Source organism: Nannospalax galili, unplaced genomic scaffold, assembly GCF_000622305.1.
Source record: "Nannospalax galili isolate Female #2095 unplaced genomic scaffold, S.galili_v1.0 scaffold743, whole genome shotgun sequence".
Lineage (NCBI taxonomy): Eukaryota > Metazoa > Chordata > Mammalia > Rodentia > Spalacidae > Nannospalax > Nannospalax galili.
Genome location: NW_008349552.1, coordinates 569,945 through 578,543, shown reverse-complemented (window position 1 = coordinate 578,543; position 8,599 = coordinate 569,945). Strand labels below are relative to the sequence as shown.

Sequence of the window (8,599 nt, the reverse complement as noted above, 5' to 3'; positions counted from 1 at the left end):
CCCTAAATTGAACAAATTGGAATTTTTGCTGATACCTGGATGCCAGTTAATATCTTTGAGATCCAAGATGGCAGGTGATACAAAGGCCCAATAGATTAGACTCTCAAACGAATAAACAGAGGCAAGCTGGGTAGCAGTTACCAGAAAAGGTGACAGCCAAAAATCTCTAGTTTAATAACAAAGTAGGAACTTTAAAAAGCAAAAGAAGAAAAATATAGAGTCAACTTGGGGGAGCCGGCTCTCTTCTTCCACCATGTGGGTGCTGAGGACCAAATGCAGATCTTCAGGCTTGGCAGCAAGAGCTTTTACTCACTGAGCCATTTCACTAAGCGGCCTCATTGTAACAATTAAAAGCATTTTTTTTTTTTTTTTTTTGTCGAGTGTGGTGGTACAGGCCTTTAATCCCAGCACTGAGGGTCCGTTGGAGGTGGTAGAGACAAAGGCAAGTGGCTCTCCATAGATCAGACTGGTTTATAAGTGAGTTTTAGGACAGCTGGGGTTATAGGGAGACCCTGACTCAAAAAACAGAAACAATATTTATTTTTATTTTTTATGTGTATGAGTGTTGCCTGCATGTATGTAAGTGCACCACATGCGATCCCCCGGAACTGGAGTTATGGTAATTGCCACGGTGAGTTCTGATGTTCAATTGCTAAGAATGGTACTCAGGTCCTCTGCAAAAGCAGCAGGTGCTCTTAAGCACTCTCCTGCCATCTCTCCAGTCCCAGCAGCCTCATTTTAAAAAGAACCCTGCTGACTCCTCTTCACAGTCCCACTCTTTCTGTGAACAGCTTTCCTGGGAAATTCAAGAGCAAATGTCAAGAGACTATACACTGAAATCTGGTCAACAGAATAACTCTAGATGTATGTGGAGGGGGCAGGGCGGGACAAGATGACAACGACACTGCATCAGAACCATGCAGTATTCAGTGGGGTGGGAACCCAGATGAAGACAGAGTCGGCCAGGACCATAGACTCAGGTTTCAATGGGTAGCCAGCCCAGGGACAGGGCCAATATTCACAACTGAATTCCTGAAAGACCATACAGAAGATTGACCAGCATCTGTGACCCAGCCCATAAAGGACCACCCACTGATGGGACCAACATCTATGACCAGAAATGAACCTGGAAAGGACTGTCTTAGTGTGAGAACAGCATCTGAAATCCACCCCTGAAGAACCACTCCGGGATATGGCCAGCATCTGTGACACAGTCTGTGAGGGAAGTCCCACTGACAGGACCAGCATCTGTGACCTGACCACATCCAGGGCTCTGTCAGAGGACTGTAGAGGAAATGAAAGCTGCAACCAGCAATCCGACTCTGTATGGGCATCCAGCTCTCTCCTCTCACAGGCTCCTGTATTTGATGCCCAGTGTCAATTTAGCATGGCAGTTCTGTCCTGCTGTGTTCCCTCTCTCCCCTCCCTCTCTTCCCTCCATCTCTCTCCCCATTCCCTCCCCTCCCCTTCCCTCCCCCTCCTGTCTCTCTGTCTCTGTCTCTCTCTGTCCCTCTCCCCTCCCCCTCCCCTCCTCTCCTCTCCTCCTTTTTGCCCCCCTCTATTTTCACAGGCCCTGTTGGCAGGGTTTGGAACTCTCAGGTTATCTAATAGCATATTTTTAAACTCTCTTTTCACCCCATCCCACCCTGTGCCTGTTGTTTTCCCCTTCCACTTACTTTTCCTTCCAGTACTTTTCCTCCATCCACGCAATACAAACCAATAGCCTTACTCTGATTTTTTTTTCTTTTCTATTCATACACACCACAACCACTTAGAACACAGGCTTCAGAGATCAGTAGCTCCACCCTCCCCCATACCCCACCATCAAGTGGAACCTGCTGGAGCCAGAGGGATCTGAGAACATCATCTTTCAACTCAATGCAGCTGTGCCAGAAATTCACTTCATAAGTCTTCTTTTTATCTCTTACTTTCCGTTCTTTAATCTCCACTCTCCCACATGTGTCTCATGATGGCTTTGCTTTTGACTGCATATCACTCGGTTCAGTTTTAGATCATGGCGTATGCTTCTCCACCTACTCTACTGTGAGGCATTCCTTACTATGCTTTTCACCCCCCTCTCACCCACGTCCGCTCTTATTCCTGCGCCTTTTCCTCGTTCTCTCATCTCTATCTCCTGCTCTTTTTATTTAATTACACACTTTCGTAATTTAACACTCTAAAACCTTAAACTCTAACAGAACCCCAATTTTCCCTTTCCACCTTCCTTACCCACCTTGATATTTTTTTTCTTTTGAACATTGATCCATCTACATATAAGCAATACTAAGTGTATTCAGTAAGCTGTGATGTGTGGTGGTGGTGTGTGTATGTAACAATAATAATTTAAAAGAGGAGGTCACAAGAGTGTGTGTAGGGAAATGGGAAGAGTTAGAGAGGGGTGAAGGAGGGACAGAACTGACATAAATACAGTACTTGCATATGAAACTCTCAAAAAATAAAACTTTAAATTAAAAAAGGAAAATGTGATCACATTTTCTTGGCCAACTTTATTTCTATGCATGTTTATCTTAGCTAAGTTGAAGGTTAGTTTTGTATATATTGATAAATTAATATCTACTATATTTTAAAATATGAGTTATATTCTAGTGATTATTAAAGGTTGGAGCAAAATTTTAAAAGTTACATCTTTACATATTATTTAAAATATAAAAATGCTAATCAGGGGTTGCAGAGATGGCTTGGCAGTTAAGAGCACTGGCTGCTCTTCCAGAGGACCCAGGTTTGGTTCCCAGTATCCGCATGGCAGCTAACAACAGTCCATAATTCCAGTTCCAGGGGGCTCAACCCGTTTCTTGCTATCATGGGGATTACATGACACAGGCGCACTTACATACATGCAGGCAAAACACTCATACATATAAAAATGTTCTTAAAAAGTCGTCCTGACCTTTGAAAATTAAAATAAAAATGCTAATCAAAACTTAATGTCTTTGGTTGCAAGATATGGGCTTTTGTTTGTGGACTTGCAGGTTTGAGTTCTGGACCCTGTCTATACTAAGCAAGAGCTCTAGAAATAAGTAACGTTTCCAGCCACAATAGTGACTGACTCTAAAGGATAGATGATTTTAAAGTTATACAGTTAAGAAAGTTGGGGCATGTCCTTAGGTTTCAAAAAGGTATTCAAAGATGTAGATGTATTCATTTCCTTGGTTGTATAATATTTTGTTTTGTTTTGGGAGTTTTTAATTGTTGGGTTTTTTTGGGGGAGGGGAGAAAGTGTTTGTCTTACATCTCCCAGGTCATAGTTTTAATTGTTGTTTTGCTTGATTGTTTTTTTGTTTTAGAGAGGGTCTTATAGTGTAGCTGGTCTGGAACTTAGTAGATCCACCTGGCCTCTGCCTCCTGAGTGCTAGGATTAAAGGTCTGTACCACCACTTCTGGCCATATTTCCTTGTTTTAAAAAATAATCAACCAACACTTGATTGGAAATGTATATATGATTACATAAGACTGTTCTATTTCTTTGTAACTCAAAAAAAATTTTTAAGTTGCTATAGCACAAATTCTTATTCCATCCCAGTAATCTTATTACCTAAGACCCCAGCATACACCATGCTAGTCTTAATTGTTTATCCTCCAAACATTATAAAACATAAGAGGCCATTATTGTTAATTATGTTGTTATGATATTTGCCTAGTGATAATATCCAGAAGCTGTGGTTGCTTGTACAGTTAATATTCTACTGAGGGACTAATATAGAATTTGCATGAGGTACCATGTGCTCCTGGGCTGTGGAACTATTGTCTGAACTGTGTATCCCAAGTCTATCACATCCGAGTCCCACTTGAACATTGCAAGTACTTCAACTGAAAGAATATGGCTGATTAAAGAAAAACCAAGCAACGAAATAAACCCAGATGCATAATTCCATAACAGAAGAAACACGAAAAACCAAAATAACATAACTTCTCTAAAAATTATTAATCCTACAGTAATGGCATCCAGTGAGAATGAGTGAGATGAAACCCCAGAGAGCGCAAAAGACAATTGTTAAGTATGTTCAAAGAAATCAAAGAGGAAAATAGGTCCTTGATTGAAAGCACAAACAGCAGAGTGAAATAAGGAAGACAGTACAAGACATGGAAAGAGGCAATCAACCGATATGAAGAAAAAATAATCTAAAATGATGGAAATTAGAAGCACAAAAAGTCGAATATAAAGCCCTGTGTGAAGTCTCGCCAGTAGGAAAGGACAGAATATCTGAGGTCAAAGACAAGGTGGAGGAACTGGATCAAACAAGGACCAAGAGAAAATCGTAAGAAAGGTAGGAATGGGAATTCTAAGATATACATGACACCCTGAGAAGACAAAATATGTGGGCAGTAGGTATAGAAATAGAAAAATCTCATTCTAAAGACATACAAAACATTCTAAAAGTAATAATGGAAATGACCAGAATTAAAAGATGCCAATCCAGATACAGAAGGCATTTATGACACCAAGCGGACAAGACCAGAAAAGAATCACCCCTCACTGTAGTATAATTAAAATGTAAAATATGTAGAACAAAGAAAACAGTGAAAAGGAAGCATGAGAATAACAGCAGATTATTCAACTGAAACTTGGTCTACTAATGCTCTTAAAGATAACTGCCAACCTAGACTACTCTACCCAGCAAACTGTCATAATTGAGGGGGGAAAAACATTCCATGATAAAAGTAGACTAATGGAATTTATGACCACGAAGCCAGCTCTACAGAAAATACTAGAAAGAATCCTTCAGACTGAAGAGAAGAACAGATCCATCCATGAGAGCTAAGCAAGAAGAAAAAAAACAAAAACTGCAAAATCAACAAAATTTAATAACCAACACATACAATACAATACACATACAATAATACACAATTCAAATAACTCTGAATATTAATGGTCTCAATTCCCCAATCAAAAGACAGGGACTAGTAGATTGGATCAAAAAGCAGGAACCATCAATTTGCTGCCTCCAAGAAACAAAGAATTAGTTCTTTGAAAAGATAAACAAGATTGTCAAATCCTTAGCCAAACTAATCAAAAGAAAGAGAAGACTCCTATTAATAAAATTAGAGGCAAAAAGGGAGCCATTCTGAAAAATAACCAATGAAATTCAGAAAAGCATTAGGTCTTACTTTAAAGACATGTGTTCCACTAAATTGGAAAAAAAATCTAAAAGAAATAGGTGAATTTTCAGATGCATATGGCTTACCAAATTAAACTAAGATGAAATAACAATTTAAGCAGATCTATAACAAGCAGTAAGGTTTAAACAGTATTTAAAAATTTCCCACCACAAAAAGTCCAGACCTAGATGGATCCACTGGTAAATTTTACTACATCTTCAAAGAAGAAATAACAGGATAATAATGTTTCTCAAACTATTCTATAAAATAGAAAAGGAAGGAACATTACCGATTTTTTAAATGAAACTAGTATTACTCTGATACCAAAATCAGATAAAGATACAACAAAAGAGGAAAATTAAGAGACTAATTTCCCTGATAAGCACACACACACACACACACACACACACACACACACAAATTCTCAACAAAATGATTGCAGAACACATCAAAAAGACCATTCATTGTGATCAAGTTGATTTATTCCAGGGATGCAAGGATGGTTCAATATTCATAAATCACATATGTTATAAATTACACAATAGGCTTAACACAGAAATCAATGGTCATTTCAATAGACAGGAAAGGCTTTTGACAAAATTCAACATTGCTTCATGTTGAAAGTCTGGAAGAAATCCAGAATGGAAGGACAATATCTCAACGTAATAAAGACAATATATGACAAACCTGTAGCCAATATTATATTAAATGAGGAAAAACTTAAGATGTTTTCACTAAGATCAGGACAAGACAAGGGTGTCCATTTTCTTCAATGTAGTACTAGAAGCCTTTTCTAGAGAAATAAGACAAAATAAACAAAGAGACATCAATACAAAAGGAAGACGTCAAAGTATCTGTATTTGTAGATGGTATGATTCTATGCATAAGACATACTAAAGACACTACCAGAACAGTCTTAGAACTGATAAAGGCTTTCAGTAAAGTGGTAGGACACAAAATTAAGATACAAAAATCATATATGCCAATGGCAAGCATACTGGGAAAGAAATCAGGGAAACAATTCCATTCACAATGGCTTTAAAACACTTAGAATAAACATAACCAAGGATGTGGAAGACCTCTATAAGGAAAACTTTAAAATGCTGAAATTGAGGACGACACTAGAAGATGTGAAGACCTCTCCCACTCCTGGCTCAGAATCAATGCTGCAAAAATGACCATCCTACCAGAAGTCTACAGATTCAATGCAATTCCAATCATTTCTATGACATTCTTCTCAGAAATAGAAAAAGTCTTAAAGTTCACACGGGAGCACAAATACCCCAAATAGACATAAGAGAATACTGCTGTAGGAATCACCACACCAGCTTTCAAGTTACTATAGATTCAAAGGGGGGGAAAGCACAGTACTAACACAGAACAGATACACAGATCAATGGAATAGAATAGAGGACCCAAATGCAAGGCCACACAGATAAAACGTGATTTTTTTTTTTTTACAGAGATGCCCAAAATACACATTGGAGAAAAGACAGCATCCTCAACAAATGGTGCTGTGGAAACTGACTATCTATATGTAGAAGAATGAAACCAACTGCTTATCTTTCACCCTAAATGAAAATCAACTCCCAAGTAGATCAAAGACCTGAAACTCTGAAACTGCTAGAAAAAGTAGGGATTATATTTCAAGATATAGGCATAGATTAAAAAACCTTTCTGTATGGAACTCTGATTGTGCAGGGAGTTAAGTCAATAAATAACCAACAAATGTGATCTCATGGAATTAAAACTTGTGAATCACAAAGGAAGCTATCAAAAGAGTGAAGAGGCAACCTACAGAATGGAAAATTGGCCAGCTATACATCCAACAGAGGATTAGTGCCTAGAACATACAACAGAATACACTCAAGAAACTCAACAAGAAAACAAGCAACCCAGTTTTCAAATGGGCTATGACACAGTACAGACAGTTCTTAAAATAAGAATGCAAATGGATATTAAATATTTTTAAAAGTCTTCAGTATTACTAGCCATTATTTGCATATGAAAGCTACTTTGAGTTGCCACTCACCCCAGTCAGAATGGTTATTGACATTCTTGTAAGTGACAATAAATGCTAACAAAGATGTGGATAAAGGGGAATCCTTAATCATTATTGGTGGGAGTGTAAGTTGTTGAAGCCACTATGGAAATCAGTGTGGAGGTGTCTCAAAAAGCTGAAGATAGATCTACTGTATAATAGAGCTATATCACTTATGGGCACACACCCAAATGACTTCATATCCTAGATAGTGCTATGCATACCACTGGGGGAGAAGAGTCATCAATGAACTTACTCCACAATGGACTCTGCATGATGCATACTGTATTGGTTACTTTTCTGTTACTGTGATAAAACACTATGGCCAAGGCAACTTATAGAAGGTAGAGTTTATGTGGCTTATGGTTCCAGAGGATTAGAGTCTATGATGGTGGGGGAGGCATAGAGGTGGCTAGAGCAGAAAGCCAAGTGACCACATCTTTAAGCAGGCACAGGAACCAGACAGTGACTGGAAATCCAGCAAGGCTTAAGAAGGTCAAATCCCACCCCCTAGTGATGTGCTTCTTCCAGTAAGGCCACACCTTCTAAGACCTCCCCAACCAGCACCACCAGCTGGGGACAAAATGTCTGAATACTTGGAGCCTATGGGGGACATTCTCATTTAAACCACTACAAATACCAACCCACTGGTGGCATGGCTATTTGGGGGTGGTAACCAACCACTTTCCGATTAGATTTGAGGCCTGCTCCACAGGAAGAATTCATGCATGTTACTATAAATCTGGTCAAAAGCCCATAACCAGAGAAATCATAGGCCCTAAGGAAGAACCTACTACTGTTGTCTTGCTAGATGGACATGTTGTCTTCTAAAATCTGTTTATACCCATAGATTAGTGCTGTTCTCAGCCTTGGTCAGAGAAGCTTGTTCTTGTATTGGGCAGCCTTTAATTCAGAGATTCATAACTGGTCAAAATGTGACTGTTGAGTGCTCAGCCCTAAATGGGACATCTAGAACAATCCCCCAAAACTTAGGGAACATTGCAGAAAAGGGGGTGAAAATAAGAGCCAAAGGATGGGAAGAAGTGTTCTGAGATGCTGCTTTTTGGACATGACATGGCTATTGCAGTCATGAACTCATAGTAGCCACGACTAATTGCACAAAACCTGCACAAGATCGAGCCAGTCAATGTTCCAGCATGTGTGAAGGAAGTGCTCATGATACCCCAACCTTAGCTGAGGAGCTATTTGTGACTGGTGGTTTCTGGGACAGGAGGAGCCTATTTTCTTTGGGGGTGTGGCCAGTAGTAAGTTTCCAGTGGGCATGGGCCCACACTCATGCACATTGAATTCAATGGGTTATTTTTAAAAATATTTTATTATTTTCTTTGTTTCATGTGTATGAGTGTAATGCCTGTGTGTAGGGTAGATGCAATTGTATCATGTAGTGCCCTCAGAGGTCAGAGCAGAGTGATGGATGGC

The 8,599-nt window shown here is 39.2% G+C and overlaps 1 protein-coding gene across 1 annotated transcript in view; it reads right to left on the bottom strand.

Moving 5' to 3' along the window:
• The window catches only part of Cfap44 (cilia and flagella associated protein 44), a 131,431-nt gene that overhangs the window by 36,781 nt on the left and 86,051 nt on the right, over window positions 1–8,599 (bottom strand). The gene's annotated exons all lie outside the window — the stretch shown is intronic.